Source organism: Artemia sp. Qi Xiang Cuo, chromosome 18, assembly GCF_049724085.1.
Source record: "Artemia sp. Qi Xiang Cuo chromosome 18, ASM4972408v1, whole genome shotgun sequence".
In the NCBI taxonomy this organism is placed as follows: Eukaryota; Metazoa; Arthropoda; class Branchiopoda; order Anostraca; family Artemiidae; genus Artemia; species Artemia sp. Qi Xiang Cuo.
In genome coordinates, this window is record NC_142811.1 from 43,205,345 (window position 1) to 43,224,005 (window position 18,661).

Genomic DNA, 18,661 nt, shown 5'->3' on the forward strand with positions numbered 1-18,661 from the left:
CATTCAGCAGAACCCGTTGCTATGGAAATCGGCACCAACATTGTCTTCGGCTTTGACTAAGACGTCTTCACAAAGCTGAATTCATTTATCCAGAAGAAAGGGTTCCACTTTCTTGATGTCTTGTCAGCATCGCAATCATCATGTTAAAAATGGCCCCAAAATCCAAAACTGACCTCAAGACCATAACCACCACCATCGCCATATTCTGTGTGTCAATAGAAGGAATTTTGTTTAACATTTTCAGAGGTAGTTGTTATTTTTTTTTTCCTCCCCTCCTCCTCTCCACTCGGTGATATTTTAATACAAAAACATAAATATTAAAGCTTTATACACTATAACATCACCTAAACTTCAAAAAAAAAATTTATTATATACCAGTCAATGTATTAGTGGACATGAAGGCACACAATCATTTAACTTTTTTCTTGCCAAATATCTATCGCTCCCCCCGTTCCAGGGTATCCTTCCCCCTCTAGGAGACGCTTTTCCGGTGGCAATTTTACTTCAATTTCTTAAAATTCATATCCTTCAATTTTCACTAACACGAATTCGAATTTTAAAGGTGGTCTTCCAATAGGCTTACTCTTACAACTTTAAAATTTTTTAACACGAAAAAAAACATTTGCTCCCCCGTAGACTGGGCGTCCTGCGTCCACAATAAACCAATTCTTGTGTTGGCACTTTTTTCCTTCTTTTTTTTTCTTTTTTTTCAGCCCTTTTAAATACCAACCTTAATCAACAAAAAAAAAAAAAAAATAAAACCAACCCAACAACAAAAAACAGAAAATAACCTTAATACCGACGTGTATGAGGTCACAGAACTGAACAGAATCTTGAACCATGTCTCCTACGAACGAGGAGGCCACCCACGGCGGGGCTGGTCCTTCCAGCTGAAGTGCGTGTGCCCCTCGTCCCCCATTTGCTTGAGTTCTTGATATAATTTTATGAGTCTCGAATACATTCCGAGATCTAGGGAAGCGGAAGCGATGAATACCATCGGAAAACTTGTTATGCTCAGTAGAAGACTTAGTAGTTGAAGACTTAGTGTTTATACTTTTGCTAACCGAGCTTAGTTTGATTTACTGAAGCTCATTTGTCCAGTTTCTTAGGGTTTTCATTTGAGCTGTGAGTATCGAGATAATTACTGAAACGTACTAATAAATATCTGATAAACTAGTTATTTTTTTTTAGTTGGTTGCTTTGCTTAGCGCTTCTTACTAATAACTCGGCAGTAAGTTTTTCTGACTGTTGCTTTACAGTTTTCTTCTCAAATACCTAAATGACTGGGTTTAATACCAGGAAAGTTTGATTTTAAGTACATTCGGGAAAAAGGGATCTTTGTTTCTTCCGGATTCTTTCGTGTCAAACCAGCAGATTTTTTATTTATTTTTTAGTACAATTAAGAATCCGAGATCCAAGGGTGCGTCTTGGCACAGCCACGAAACAGAAAAGCAGGTATGATAAAAGGGAAAGGGACGTGTGAAGACGTTATAAAAGGCAACTTTTACCGCTGGCCAAGCCATATTGAATACGGCTGCGAAGCGTGACGTCAGTTCTTGGGCGGGAAGTTCAAATAACAATGAAATGTGGATGCGTAGACACGTTTTTTCGGAAATTTGGCAAATTGTTTTGGCCTAAAATATTTTTCGTAGATCTTACTAATCCACCAGAACGTTTTGACATCGAAATAATGCAAGGGCTATTTACAATAAGGTGTCCGTTACAATTAGAACCACGTTTCACGGTACTTTGAATTTTGCACCTTACTTTTTACGTCATCACCGCGCAGCCCTATGTTGTATAACTTAAAAACCGTCTTTCGGGACTTTTTTTGAAATTTCGGGATTTTTTTTTGAAGAAAAATCAGAATTTTATTTTTGAGCTGGTGGCAACGCTGCATGTGTGATAAGAAGAAGTGACAACATCAGTGCCATCGTAGGGTTACCTAGTTTTTGCATGGATATCAACAACTTGCTGTCCTCCTTTCTTCTTCTTTAGGTACATATCAGTTGTTTTCAGTCTGGGGGTTCTTTTTCTCGCCAAATAAAGCCGTAAATGATATTTTCCAAGTTTAAAAATATCATTTTTGAATGTGCTGAAATATTCGACAGATACCGAATAACAGGCAAGCTGTATATATTTACATGTTGCGCCCTTTGGAATATGCTTCCAGTGTGCCTCCGTGCCTCATACCTCCAGGTGTTCCTCAAAATGCCCAGTTGTTACCCCTCGAATTTGTGGTCATCTTTTAAGGTTTAAACGATTGGAGAATAGCCCACTTTCCGTTCAATGCCCTTTGTGCCCATGTTTCCAATCCCGCCCACCTGGGACCGGTACAAAAGTTCAAGATAGGAACTTTAATCAGAGCAGTCGAAAGGTCAGAAAATTTGCCTCTGGGGGTGACACTATAAATGCTCTAACCCTGATCCCAGCCTTGTCAACACGAATCAAAACTCTAAGGAAAGAGATTTTAGGTAATAATATATACAGCAGAAGAATGTCCTTTTTGCGATTATTCGAAATGTGTAAAACCAAGTAAGTTTAAAATTACCGATCCAAAGCTATTAGCAAAATAAAATTAGCATACTTTTAGAAAAAGGAACCCCCCTTCCAACCTTCCCCCCAGAGAAAAGCTTGCTCTTGGTGAAATCCCTCGCCCTCCTTTTTATGGAAGGATAAACACGTTACATCTTGTTAGTCAGTGTCATACTGAAAGTAAGGAGCGACATTAAAACTTAAAACGAACAGAAATTATTCCGTATATGAAAGGGGCTGTTCCCTCCTCAACGCCTCGCTCTTTACGCTAAAGTTTTTATTGTTTTAAAAAGTAGCAAAAGAGTCAAACTTTAGCGTAAAGAGTGAGGTGTGGAGGAGGGGACAGCCCCTTTCATATTTGGAATAATTTCTGTTCGTTTTAAGTTTGAATGTCGCTCATTGCTTTCAGTTAAAAAAAACAAAAACTGGTTTTTTTTTATGTAATACATCAAAAGATCGAACTTTGATGCTCTTTCAAAATATATAAAATTCATCAAGTTTAATTTTACCCATCAAAAGTTAAGAGCCAGAAAAGGCATAAAAAGTTACTTTTTATGCCAAATTACAGTTTACTTCTTAAAAAGCAGTAGAACATTCAATGTCCCCTCCTGTGAGCTCTTTCCTTATATCTTAGGACGACCGGTTTGATACGATCACTCCCGGGAAAAAGAAGAAAAAGAAAAAAACACAAATGAACACGCATCTGCGGACATCCTTCTTGATAAGGAAATACAAAATTTCGTTTTTTTGGATAGGGCCTTGAAATTTCAGTAACTGAGTTTTCTGATTTGCTAAATTTAATGGGGTGATTTTTCTTATGCTCACTTCTATAATGGGGTCGTTCTACCCCCCAACGTTGATGGGTAATTTAAACTTTATGGATTAGACAAATGTGAATGGCCAATTATTTTTCCGTATATTGCAGTAAAAACTCCATTTTTTATAGTTGGAATTACTATTAGCAGGGGTAACTCTTTGCTTACAGTTCATTACTGTGAACACACGATCAATAGTAAACATAATCTATAACATCAAAGAGTGAATCATTGAATAGATTGTGGTGAAGGATGAGCGTGCGCAGCTGTGTTGCCCTCTGGCGGCTTGGAACTACAAAGAATTGATGGTAGTAGTAAACCAAAAGACCTGACGGAAATAATATAAAATTGTTATGCATAATCATCTGCAAGAATGTATTTATCTCGTCTTGGTTATCGCTAGCTTCTCTTATTAATTTTTATTGCGATCCACTTCAAAGATAATTAAAGAATAAACATAGGTATAGCCAACAACGCGTGATAATTTTTTTTTTTTTTTTGTAGTATTTACATTATTAACGTGCTTGAGAACTACGAATTGATGGCTGATGCAGTGACTTGGCATTAAAAGGCATTTTTTATGTTAAAGGGTTTAGGTAAAAAATGTATTTGAAAACCAATGTGGGATAGCTTGCCCATAAAACTATGGTTTTATGATTGATGTTATCGGTATCTTTAGAGCAAAACATAAAATTTTCCAAACTTTCTAGTAGTCGTTTGTACTCCACGGATTTGTTAAGATATTTTCTTTAAACCTAAATACTTCCTTATTACTTGTAGAGATATGGTCAAGAACTAAACAGTTAACGAACTGAGGTAGTTGTAGGTAGCATCAAATTGAGTATGTCTTATATAAGACGGATTGCTTTAAATTAATTATTAAAATAAAAATAAAAAATTCAACTGAAAGCACAGAGCAATATTGAAACTTAAAACAAACAGAAATTATTCCGTATATGAAGGGGGCTCTTCCCTCCTCAGCCCTCGCTCTTTATGCTGGAATCTAAAAGCTCTTTAAAAATACTTCTCATTCAAATTCGACGGCCCTTGTGCTTGAGCAGTCTTTCTTAAAGAATCGTGACAAAAATTTAAAATTGAGCGTAAAGAGCGAGGTATTGAGGAGAGGCAGCCCCCCTCATATGCGGACTAATTTCTGTTCGTTTTAAGTTATAATATTGCACCTTACTTTTAGTTGAAAACGCTTGTTTTTTATTTAATTTCTGACCGTTTTTCAAATAATGCCAGGAAATATCCTTTTCCCTCCCCCCGCGTAAAATTTCCCCTGAAACCCCCCAGAAACTATCCTCTCAATGGAAAATTCTCCCCGCGGAAAATTCCCCCCGAAAATTTACGTAGATTTCTCATCGCAAACACCATTATGAACAATGGAAAAATTGCGTAGCTTACTGCTCTATCCCCATGGTCGACGAGGGGTCATGTCATCCCCAAAGGCATAGTCATTAGACCTTTTAATTATGCTAAATCAAACGGGTATTTCAAAATTTGATTGTTATTCTTAGGGGGAAAAGGCCGTGGGAGGGGGATTAGTTGCCCCTCAGTCTTTTTGGCCACTTAAAAAGGACACTAGAACTTATTATTATTTCCATCTCCCTTTTTTCGAAAATCAGGCAAATTTTCTCAGGCTCTTAGCTTCTAACGGGTAGCATTAAACTTAATGAATTTAATATATTTAGTCAGCATAAAAAGCCGATTCTTTTGATGCATCTATTGCTATCAGAATTCCGTTTTTCAGAGTTCCAGATGCTATTTTGCCGAGTCAATCCTTACTTACAGTTCGTTAGTACGAACTGTTTCAAACAGTTCGTGGTAACGAACTGTAAGTAAGGAGCGACCCGGCTCAATGGTAACCGAAACTCTAGAAAACGGGTTTTTGATACCAATAGATATATCAAAAGAATCAGACTTCAATGCTGATTTCAAATATATAACTTTCATCAAGTTTAAAGCTACCCATCAAAAGTTACGCGCCTTAGAAAATTTGGCTGATTTTCAAAAAAAGGGGGAAAGACCCCTAAAAGTTATAGAACCTTAATGAAAATCACACCATCATATTCAGCGTATCAGAGAACCCTACTGTAGAGGTTTCAAGCTCCTATCTACAAAAATGTGGATTTTTGCATTTTTTGCCAGAAGAAAGATCACGGATGCGTGTTTATTTGTTTGTTTGTTTGTTTGTTTGTTTGTTTTTTGTTTTTTTTCCCATGGGTGATCGTATCGACCCAGTGTTCCTAGACTATCGTGGGAGGGCTCATTGGAACGGAAATTAAAAGTTCTAGTGCCCTTTTTAAGTGACCCAAAAAAATGGAGGGTAACTAGGCCCCCTCCCACGCTCATTTTTTTCCCAAAGTCACCCGATCAAAATTTTGAGATAGCCATTTTGTTCAGCATGGTCGAAAATATGATAAAAATGTCTTTTAGGATGACTTGATCCCCCAAAGTCCCCAGGGGGAGGGCTGAAAGTTATGAACTTTACTCAATTTTAACATATAGTATTGGTTATTGGGAAGTATACAGACTTTTTCAGAGGATATTTTTTCTGGTAGGTGGGGGAAGGAGAGGATCGCGGGCTATATGGAAGGATCTTTCCATGAAGGAAGTTTTCATGGGGAAAGAGACATTGCTATGAAGGGGGCACTGGATTTCCCAGCATTATTAAAGAAAAAGATCAGGAATTAAATAAAAAAAACAAGTTTTTCAACTGATCAACTGATTGTGATTAAGAGGTCATTTTTAAAGAACTGGAAAAAAAATTCGAACTATAGTTTAAAGAGCAGGGTATTGACTAGGGGGCGAACCCCCTAATATACGTGTTAAAAATTTATGAATATAGAAGTTCGTTACGTAAGTTAATTCTAAGTTACGTATATTTATTACTAATAAAAACGTTCCTAAATAAAATTAAACAAGTTTCGAGAAAGCCATTTAACCAAATATAATATGCAAATTTTGTTTTAATTATTCATGTACGGTGAGCCAAAATCAAAACCTGCATTAATTCAAAAACGTTCAAAAATTAAATAAAAAAAACAAGTTTTTTTAACTGAAAGTAAGGAACGACGTTAAAACTTAAAACGAACAGAAATTATTCCGTATATGAAGGGGCTGTCCCCTCCTCAACGCCTCGCTCTTTACGCTAAAGTTTGACTTTCTCACAACTCTATTTTTTTAAACAATAAAAAAACTTTAGCGTAAAGAGCGAGGCGTTGAGGAGGGGACAGCCCCCTTCATATACGGAATAATTTCTGTTTGTTTTAAGTTTTAACGTCGTTCCTTACTTTCAGTTACAAAAACTTGTTTTTTTTATTTAATTGAAAAAAGAAACAAATAGGCGTGCTATGATATTTTATTGTGGAGAGACCTGTCATATAGGCTGCGAGGATTCAAGCATAGCTGTATTAATTTGAAAGAAACTACAGACAGTATTGGTTTTCTCGAACTCCCTTATAGCTGGGTTTTTTTTACTGTTTCTAGCATAGATGTATTAGTTTGAAAGAAACTACAGACAGCATTTGTTTTCTCGAACTCCCTTCTAACTGTTTTTAATTAACTATTTTTAATTAACTGTTTTTAATCTCTTAAAAAAGGGATTCTGGGACAATAGAAGAATTTGCTTTTTATGATGATTCCAAATACTTAACATCCAATAAGTTTGGAGCTTCCTATCTGAAGTTATTAGCATACGAAAGTTAAGCATTAGTTTAGAAAGAAGAACCCCACCCCCCAACGAAAAGCGTACTCTTGATGAAAAATTCAAAAGGTGGAAGATCCCAGTATCGGAGGTATCAAGTTCCTTTGTGGAGAAACACATTTTTTCAGAGAAAGTTTTTTTTACTTTTTTTTTTTTTTTTTAATTTTTCACCCAAGGGTAATAGTATCAAGCCAATGGTAAGAGACAGTGTTGGTAATTAGTTAAGTAAAAAGTACTTAAGTAAATAATCTCAGTACTTGTACTCAACTTCACTAAAAGATTCTGAAAGTACTTAATATTAGTATTTAACTAAAAACTAGAAGGACTTGAGAGTACTTAAGTACTCAAGTAATTTTAGACCAGTGTTCAATTTCAATACCAACATAATTTGGAAGGCGCTCACTGCGAAGCTTTTGAATCGTCTAACAAGGGATTCTACTTTTCTGGAATAGTGCCCTGTAGCTGAAAATATTAAACAAGAAAACCATGGAGTGTGTTGAATTGCCTTTCGTTTAGAATGGACGGTTTATTTTAGATTAACGGAAAAATAGATACAGATGGGAACACATCAGCTGTAAATTACAGAAAGATTTGTGGGTTTGAACCGACAGACTATATGTCCTTCACTGCATAAATTTGGTTTGCTTACCACAAAAGTTCCTTGGGAATGACTGCCCATTTGCTTGACGAAGACCTTAGGCAGAAATAATTTGCTCCTGCATGTTCACGTTTTAAAAGCTTGCAAACTAACGACAAAATCGCTGAGCAACTGAATGGTGTCTTTGTGAGACATAAAAGTGCGGTCGAAAAAAGGTAAGCGGAGTATTAACTGGCAATGCTACGAACTTCAGTAAAGCATTTAGAGCATTACCAACAATCTCCAGTGATGAGATCAAGTAAGTGGCGATGAGAATGAAGATGAAGCGCGTCAAAATGACTTATTCTTGTTTTGAGAGATTCTAAATAATCGAAGTGAGCAAGAATGCTTTGAGTATTTTCCACTTCCTCCTCATTTCAGATGTGTGAGCCATACGCTCAATTTGCTTGCATCCACAAATCCTAATAAAGCATTAAATATTGTTGTATGTAAGTACAAGAACTATGCCCCTTTTGCAAAGTGTAGTGCTCTCTGGGACGCTGTTAACAAGAGTTCAAATACCGCAGATGCTGTCAAAAATGAATACGACAGCTTATGTGGCCTGTGATAACTCGATGGAATACGAAATATGACACTGTCAAACGTTTGATAAATTTTGACAAAAAAGAGAAGCTTCGTGATGCCTGTGATGGTTTACAGTAACCTAGGTTTGGATATCTTGACGCAGGTTTTCTAGAAGAATACTTGAAAGTCATGGAGCATTAGTGGCTCGTCTGGATATCCTCCAGGGGAAAGAAAAGTGCTTTTTCTACATTTTACCCTTCATTTAAATTTTTTGAAAATAAGCTTAAAACGCTGAAAGATTTAGTGAGCTTTCGCTCACTAAACAGCCACAGATATACGCTCTTCTTGTGGATCTGAAGGAAAGATTTCCTATTATCGTTTACAAGAGACTTTTTCATGCCAAAAATTATGTTGTTGCCACTTCAAGTCATCCCTATTTCAAATTAAAAAAAAAGAAATTTTTTTTAACTGAAAGTAAGGAGCGACATTAAAATTTCAAATGAACATAAATTATCAACTTCTCGCTCTTTTAGTCCCCTTTCAGCCCTCCTCCCTGGGACTTTGGGGGCTAAAGTCATCCTAAAAGACATAGTTATTAGTGGCGTTTTTTTGCGTGGTTGGTTCCGTGGTTTAATCGTGTTTTGCCATTTTTGCGTTTTCGACAAAACACGTAACAGCATGTTTTAACAAAACTTCGTTTTTTTTGCGAAACACGAAACTTCATGTTGCCTGTTCGACTGTCTGTTTCCTCAAACTTGGAACTTGCTCTTTGTGCGTGTTGCGTGTTCGATTGGTCCCTATCCAGATAGAAAAAAGTTATCTGTAGATGACAAAAGAAAGGATAAGATGGAAGGGAAGAAGATGGACATAGATCCTGCTGAATATGCGTTTTTGAATAGAGGCCAAGGTGAAACATATGTGTACAAGAAAACAGGCAAGTAAAAAGCTCAGACTTTTTCCACATGTTTCCACAGTTTTGAATATTTTGCCACTTTTCCTAAAATGCGTTTTTAGACGTTCAACCAGGAACATGGACAGAGAACCCGAAAGCGACAAAAACTGCGTTTTTGGGCTAGAACATGAAACTTGGAACATGAACCATGAAACACGGAACTTCGAAAAAAAACGCAGCTATTATATTATCGACCATGATGAACAAAATGGCTATCTCAAAATTTTTATCGGGTGACTTTGGGAAAAAATGAGTGTGGGAGGGGGCCTAGCTGCCCTCCATTTTTTTGTTACTTAAAAAGGCACTAGAACTTTTAATTTCCGTGTGAATGAGCCCTCCCACGAAATTCTAGGACCACTGGGTCGATACGATCCCCCTGGGAAAAAAACAAATAAACACGATCCGTGATCTTTCTTCTGGCACAAAAATACAAAATTCCACATTTTTGCAGATAGGAGCTTGAAACCTCTACAGTAGGGTTCTCCGATACGCTGAATCTGATGGTGTGATTTTCATTAAGGCTCTAACTCTTAGGGGGTGTTTCCTCCTTTTTTCGAAAATCAGGCAAATTTTATCAGGCGCGTAACTTTTGATGGGTAGGACGAAACTTGATGAAACTTCTATATTTGAAATTAGCATTCAAATCTGATTCTTTTGATGTATTTATTGGTATTAAAGAGTTTCGTTCACCGTTTACCGTTTTTTAGAGTTTCGGTTACAATTGAGCCGGTTCGCTCCTTACTTAGAGTTCGCTACCACGAACTGTTTGACTTAAGTGGTTCCCTAGCAAGAAAAGGTATGTAGCTGTTGAATTCTTGGTAGAAAAAGCAAGAAAGAATGAATCCCAAAGCTGTTAACGAGGTGAACAGAACTGACAGAGCTAGCTACTTTTCTGGTGATGAATACTATAACAATAGTGAAGAAGTGACAGTAGAGTGTTACATTATACTTCTATGGAGGCCCTAGGAATAACCGTGCTATTTGCTGACGGCCTTAGAAATCACAGTGCTATTTGCATAGCTTATGTTCCTTACCGTGCTATTTGCATACATTTTGTTCCTTCGTACATTTCCAGAGCATGGCCTTATGAATTTGCATACATTATGTTCCTTACCGTGTTATTTGCTTGCCTTATGTTCCTTGCTATCTTTCCAGAGCATGCCCATATGGATTTGCGTACATTATGTTCTTTGCCATGCTGTTTGCTTGATGCTCTACGCCTTTTCAAAGAGAGTAAGTAGCCCCTTTCATATAGGTAATACTTCTACGGGTTTGTGTTCCTTACCGTGCTATTTGCTTGAATCTCTACACCTTTTCAAAGAGCACACGGACACGCATCAATTGATATGGACCGTATAAGACTTGGTAAATATATATTTTTAAGTTCAATAACCAAAAACTAGAGACCGTCAAATTGCACATTCAAAGTTGGTCTCTTAGTAAAAATACAAGTTTTGACCCGGAGGCCTTATAATTATGATTTTTCGGTATAAATCAAGATGCAATTAGTTTTTCTAGATCAGTTTAAAAACAACTTGAAATGATAACCCTTTATTGTTAAATTTATTCGTTTTTCTAATGGAGAACAACAAAAGAATTATGATGGTAAGTAAATATACATTATACTTGAATTATCATAAAAACATAATCCTTTTTTTCCCTATAGATATCTGCCAAAATATCTTTCGGATTTGGTAAGATTTGGCGATTATAATTAGCATTTAACGATATTTAAATCTGGCTTTTACTTTAAGCAGTGAGCAAAGGATTTTTTCGTTATAGCTGTCTTTTAATAACCTATAATAGTTTTCGAATTGACAAGGGTTCGCATATTTTTCACTTGCTTCAAAACAGGTGTTCAGGTATAAAGATATCTGCCCTAAAATAACGTACGCAACTGCATATTTCTATTTTAACTCAACAGATAGCAATTATCTTCCGTCTCATATATAATCAAAAAAGATCTGTAATTGTTATATTTTGGGATTTTTTAGGCTATTGTGGAATTGAAGGGGGGCATCGCTTAATGCAGGGTTATGTCCCTTTAGATACTGATGAATTATTCACGAAAGATCAGTTTTGAATGAAAAGGAGTCTGGTTATAGCCAATATAATACTGGGTGGGGAATTAAGTTTTGAGGGGGGTGAAAAATGGTACTTATTTAGTACCCGGTAAACATGTGAATAGACTTGAAATGCTTCAGGAGAAATAGCTTACTGCTTCTTACTGAGCTAATGGTACCTCCTCGACAGATATCTTTTTATTGTATTTTATTGCTATTACCCCAAACGTTGCGTTGTGTGTGCTATACCAACTAATAAATATTTATGGGGCTTTTTTTAGTTCAATTATTTTCAGTGTAATTAATAATATAAAAATGGTGAAATATATAATTGATTGAGCTCTATTTGGCTACTTTATATGGGTGAGGGGTGGGGGCAAATATTTAGTTAATATAAAGCTAGGAGGGGGAATTCAGTTTTGAGGGGGGTGAAAAATGGTACTTATTTAGTGGCTGGTAAACATGTGAGTTGAAAAAACTGAAATTGATTTTTATTTCCAGGACTCTGATATTCAAACATCAACTCAAAAGCGGTTAAAGATGGATGCCGGTCCAGTTAGAACTGACACGGACATAATCAGAACCATGAACTTGAGGAGGGAGGGTGTGATCCACTTCACACCTCGAACAGTTTATACCGACCTACCTGTAACTTCCAAGGTAACCCTCATTTATCAGATAGCTTTCAATTTTATAATGCGCTCACAATTTAACATGGGAAAAAAGGAGTAAGGGTCTTGAAGAAACAGATGGGGGGATGGGGGAAAAAACCATAACTTTGCTACATGACTTTTGGTACTTATTTAGTAGCTGGTAAACACAAGAGTGGAACTGTAATGAAATGCTTCAGGAGAAATAGCTTACTGCGTCTTACTGAGCTAATGGTACCTCCTTGACAAATATTTTTATAATGTACTTTATTTTATTGCTATTAGCCAAACACTCTCCATACTAGTGAATTATCTATGAAGGGGATAGATTTGTAGGAAAAGGAATCTGCTTCTAGTCTGGTCGCTATTTCTAAGGATGGGTAGATTTTTAGGAAAAAGAGTCAGGTTCTTTTTTTTGTAATGTCATAATAATAAAATTATTGATTGGAATTGTGGTTTCTGTCCCTCTTTTCTCTGATAAACCATCCACGAAGGCGTAATTTTGTATGAAAAAGAGTTTAACTCCAGACAAAACAACACTGGTAGGGGACATCGGTTATTAGTGGGTTAAAAATGGCAATTAATTAGTAGTTGGTATACATTAGAGTGGAACTATAATGAAATGCTTCAGGAGAAATAGCTTACAGCTTCTTACTGAACTAATGGCAGCTCCTTGACAAATATTTTTATAATGTACTTTATTTTATTATTATTAGCCGAACACTCTCGATACTAGTGAATTATCTATAAAGGTTGTAGATTTGAAGGAAAAGGAATCTGCTTCTAGTCTGGTCGCTATTTCTATGGATGGCTAGATTTATAGGAAAAGGAGTCAGGTTCTTTTTCTTTTTTTTAAAATGTGGTATTAAGACAATTATTAAGTTGAATGGAGGGTTCTGCCACTTTCGTTACTAATGAATTATCCACTAAGGCTTAAATTTGTATGAAAAAGAGTCTGGTTATAGCCAATATAATACTGGGAGGGGAATTAAGTTTTGAGGGGGTGAAAAATGGTACTTATTTATTATTTGGTAAACATGGGACTAGACCTGAAATGCTTCATTAGAAATAGGTGATTGCTAATGGTACCTCCTCGAAAGATATTTTTATTGTACTTTCTTGCTATTAGCAAAACGTCGCGTTGTGTGTGTGTGTGTGTGTGTATGCTATTAACAAAATTCGTAATTTATTATGCACTTATTTTATAAATTATGATATTAGCAAAAATTTTAATTTATTATGCATTTCTTTGATAAATAATACGAATACAAATTCAATTAAGAAAAAAAACATTTGTTTGATAAATAATATTAATACAAATCCAACTAAGAAAAAAAATAAATAATGTGTTGTAATTGTGATAAAACTTTCCAAAAAGAAAAAAAACTCAATCCCTTCATTTTAGTTTCTGGGGGAAGCTACAAAAACAAGTACCTTCCCTGGCCCAGGACTTCAGAATATGATGGGTAATTGTCCACTCTCACCAGAATAATCAGATGATGTTAGTGAAGGTATGTCGTTTAGTATCCCCCGGATTTCCAGTTTACAACGGAAGAGATGAATCGTCTTATAGAAATTGTTTGATCTGATGTTTCCGGGGACATTTTTGACGATAACTTTATTATTAGTGAATTAGGTCCTTTGCAAATAGGTGCAGGACATGAAAACACTGTCGTATCCCAAGAACTACGTAAATTTTATCTGTTAGAACCTACTCTAGGATAGTTACAAACATACAGCGTAAATTTTAATCATCCCGAAGATAACTCTGCTGACGGGGGTTTAATTTTAACAGACCCTCTAAATGTTCTTCTTACCTACATCGACCGAATTCGAGCACTTATTGAGATTCAGATTCAGAATTGGGGTGGTCAGGAGGGGATTAAGGCATCAGTCAATCAACAAGTTTATTTACGAAAGGAGACATCAGGGGACATTTTTTATTTTCCTTTTTCAACTGGCAACCAAACTTTTCACCCTGGTCTAAATGAATTTTTGGTTAGCTTTTTCAATTGGGTCAATAAATTAATATCAACTTTGGACACATTTAACGAGAAGGGACGCGGGTCCACAATTTTATACATTTAATATATGGATCTGAATCTCAATAGATTAAAAAAAACTTTATTTTAAGAGGGGTGGGTAGTAGTCGACGAATAAAATGAAACTCAGATTTGTTGGCTACCAAAGGGGTTTAGGGTTTCGGTTTTGAAACGGGGCTGCAATGTTTTAAATATTTATTTTTAGCAGCAGCTCATAAAACATTGAAAAATTATTCAACAATGAAAAATCTCGACAGACTTGCACGTAATGGTGGAGACAATTTTCCTAAAGTTAATTTTGATTGTTTAGAGGGAAAGTATCCGGTGTCCTTAAAAGAAATAACCATACTTGAAAAAGCAAATAAAAATCTCGGGTTTGGGGTGGTTGTTCTTCAGTATGACACAGAATTTGTAAATGGGGGAAAGAAACCAAATAAAAAAGGGGTTTTATACTCAGTTAGGACACCGTTGGTAGATAATGTTAAAAATCGGGTTTGGATTGTCTATGAATCTCCCAAAGGTGTAAACTTCTACGGTAATTTTTTCCCCGTTACGGCAATAAGTCTCAAGCAATAATATGTCTCAAGGCATGAAGAAAGGGGAACGTCACTATTGTCCCATGTCTCTTTCCCTATTTAGAACTGAACGAACATTCACGGATCATATGAGATATTGCAAACTTCATGGTAATCAAAGGGTAGAAATGCCGGCAGGAGACAAAGCTACTTTACAATTTAAAAAATTCCAAAATTCCCTGTTACAGATTAATGAATTATCTTTGATCTGTGAAAAATGGCTACTGAAGGTATCAGACCCATCAAGACCATATATAGTTAAGGAATACAAATTTATAAAATGTTCCTATGCCCATGCCGATCACGGTTCCGACAATAAACTGCGTTTAGAAGTGTTATTGGCGGCTCTGGATGAGGAGGAAAGCATGAAAAAATTATTGGTATGTTTAATAAAAACAGCAAATAAATCTATTTCACGATTGCGTCACAACAGCTACCTAATGTTATTATCAGATAAGGAGCAAGGGGCACTAGAAAAGGGGACAGTTTGTTGGGTTTGTAGGGGTGCTCTTGCAGCGAAAGATGCTACTCAGGATCATGACCACCATATTGACCCAAATTCAACGGGGAAAAGTTACTTTCGGGGGTGGGCTCTAAATTCATGTAATGTAAAAATTAAACAGCAGCTCTTTCTTCCGGTTTTCATACATAATTCTAACTACGATCTGAAGTATGTGCTACCAGCAATGGCACATCTTCGAAGAAATGGAGCTGTGGATGATGCATGGGTAATAGACAGCTTTTCCTACAAAATCATTCCTAAATCAGCGGAAAAGTTGCTTGTATTGGAATTTATGTGGAGATATGTTGAAGACGACGTTGAGTACACGAATAAAATTTGCTTTTTAGATTCCTTCAGTTTTTTACCCAAATCTTTGAGCGAATTAATTTAAGTGCAGAAAAACGATGACGGCTGCAGCGCTTTCCCCCTTCTCAAGCAACAATTTCCAAATGATTTATATGATTTGTTGACGGTCATAGGTGTATATCCTTATTTCTATTTGAACTCCCTTTCAAAATTCACTAAAGAAGCAACTCTCTCAATCGAGTCAGTTCACGACAGTCTACATCATATTAGGGATACTCCTGATGAATACAATTTTGCCAAAAAAAGTGTAAACCGAGGGAGATCGTAAAAATAGACTTCACTGCTTCAATTTGTATTTGTCCAGTGGCGTGCTAACTCTCATTAAAATTATCTCTAAAAATACGAATAACAGCCTTGAGGAATTTAATCTAGATATAGGATATTATTGTTCACCCCTTTTTTTGATAATGTACCTCATACTAAAATATAGCGGGGAAAAAATCGGGCCCATCACTGACATCGATCAGCACCTGTTTATCGAGAGGTCAATCAGGGGATAGGTTTTTCATGGGGATCGTATCTTGGAAACTGATCCAACTGGAGAGAAGACGGGAACAAAATCGGATGCAGTGTTCCTTTATATGAATTCGCTCTACCCCTCAGCTATGACTCATTATGCACTACCCTGCGATGACTATAAATGGCTCAATGACCCTCAAGCCTCTAATTTCCCCAACATTGACAGTTTTGAGTACAATGGGCCGGTTGGATGGTTTTTGAAATTGATGGGGAGATACCAGTTGAGCTTCATGATTCGGTAAAGGATTTTGTTTTTTCAAGCATCAATAGACCTGTCTCTAGGGACTCTTTGAGTCTCCGCAACAGACCTTTGGTCGAGGTGGAGGGATTGCATTGGACATTTTCAAAACAAAAACTTATTGCCGACCTCCGGCCGAAGGAAAATATTGTTGTAGATCATGTGGCTTTAAAATGGATGTGCAACAACGGTTTCAATGTCACAAAGGTTCATAGAGCCCTCCAGTTCAGTCAAAAACCCTATCTGAAAACGTTTGTTGACACTTTTGTCAAGAAACGCTCTGTAGCGAAAACAAAAGTCGAAAAAGAAATCTACAAACTCATTTTAAATTCGGCCTTTGGTAAAATGTGCTAAAGTGTTCGCAATAGGAATCGTTGTGACGTTGTGACCGGTCCCGAACAATGTGCTTGAATTATTGCCGATCAAAACTACACTTCCAGTACAATCATTGGCCCGGACATGGTACTATTGAATAGAAAAAAAAAGAAACATTGTCCTGAATGAAAATATTGCTGCAGGCAGTGCCATCTTGGAAATCCCTAAAAAGCTCATGTTGGAATTCTACTACAATGTGGCTAGGGTACAGTGACCGGGGAAGGGACAAGTAGAGGTTTGCTAATGGGGACACCGATTCTCTACTGTAAAAAGTAAAAACTCCAAAACCTACTTGATGATTTGGCGCACGGTGAAATCATCAGTTCTTGGATGGACTACACCAACTGGAGTGAGGAGATCTACACAGAGCTAGTGAAATGTCGGGCACCAAATCAACTTTTATTTTTAAAATCAGAAATGAGAAGTGACATGATTTCCTTTGGTATGTTTGTAAGTCCGAAGGTGAATTTTAAACTGACAAACAACGAAGGAATCAAAATACATTGCAAAGGAGTACCTACGTGCTATGTGGACAAGAATTTTGACATGGACGTTTATAGGAATTGTATTGTTGAAAATACAATTCCACGAGCGAAATTGTTGACAATTCACTCGTTAAACTATAGGAACTTCACTGTAAATATAGAAGAAACTGCCATGAGTACCATTTCCGACAAGATCAATGTTTGTCAAGACGGTGTGAATACCCTCCCCCTTGGGCACTATTTAACTTCCTACTGAGCCGAATGTATTAGTCATAGGAAAAGTCTCGGTTTGAGTAAAGTCTAATAAAACAAATTTCCCAAAACCTTGGGGGGGGGCGCCGCCAGCAACGGTATCTTTTTTTACTTAGAGCAGATTTTTTTTTTCCTTTTGTAAATATACATGTTGTTTTTGATATGTTCAAATTAAAAAAAAGGTGTAAAAAAAGCGATATTATTTTAAGTGTATTTTCCATTAAATGTTGGTAGTTTTTATAAATAAAAAAGTATATTTATTACAGTGCTTTTTTTATAGTGCATTTTGAAATAAATGTATATTGCATGTTGTTGTTGATGTGTTCAAATAAAAAAAAATGGTGTACAAAAATGTGATATTATTTTACGTGTATTGTTCATTAAATGTTGTATTTTTTATAATTGAATAGTGTATATTTATTAAAATGCTTTTTTTTCTAGTGCATTTTTAAAATAAAAGTTTACGTTTTTCCTATAAATAAATAAATTAAAAAAAAAATCTTAAGTGTATTTTTCTTGTTCAATGTGTTTTTTTTCTGTAATGTATTATTTGTAAAGTGCTTTTTTATGTTAATAATACAAGAAATATGATTTTTTATTGATCTTCTTCTCATTATTCCTGAAGGGACTAGTAGTAGTAGGGAAATTATTTATTCATTAGACATCTATAGTCTACAGTTAGTTGTAGGTGAACTGTTGTAAAGGAACATGTATCAATTTAGAAAACCATTCAGATCGTTTCTGCGTGGTCCATCAAAGTCACGCAAAACGACACTGTTAACTAAAACAATTAAAACTTGCGATGAAATGTTTATGGAAAAGCCGAAAAAAATCTACTATTGTTGCAGTATTTGGCAGGAGTCATAAGATAAAATAAAAGCAATTGCTATATCGGAGTTGGTGCAGATACAACTCATACAGGGGCTTGATGTTTTCAAAATTATTGAACCAAACTCTTGTTTAATTATAGATGATTTAGTTGAATTTAGTAAATAATGGTCCCAGAGAATGCTACAACTGCTTACCCTTTACTCATGTCATGGACATAAATTTGTATTAATAATTTCGCACAACATCCTACGTTAAAAGATGAGTCTGTAAACACTTGCTTTGAATTGTACCTACTATATCATCTACAGAGTTGTTCGTGATTCTATCTCACTAATAGCCCTCAATAAACAAAAATACCCCGGTGCGCCTAAGCTTCTGCTCTCGATTCACAGTCAGGCAACTAATGTACCCTACGTCCATATCCTGATGGATCCTAATCGAAACACATCAACATATCTGCGTATAGTCACATATGTCTTCGACAATGAAATTATGCTATATATCCCAATGAAAATTAAAATGGGGTCTTAGTTGCCATCATGACACTGAAGAAACTACTTGAAAATAGACATTTATTTTCCGTTCTAAGC

At 36.0% G+C, this 18,661-nt stretch overlaps 1 protein-coding gene across 1 annotated transcript in view; it reads left to right on the top strand.

Annotated features, from left to right (window-relative positions):
• The window catches only part of Cul4 (cullin 4), a 252,089-nt gene that overhangs the window by 132,917 nt on the left and 100,511 nt on the right, over positions 1 to 18,661 (top strand). The window lies entirely within an intron of this gene.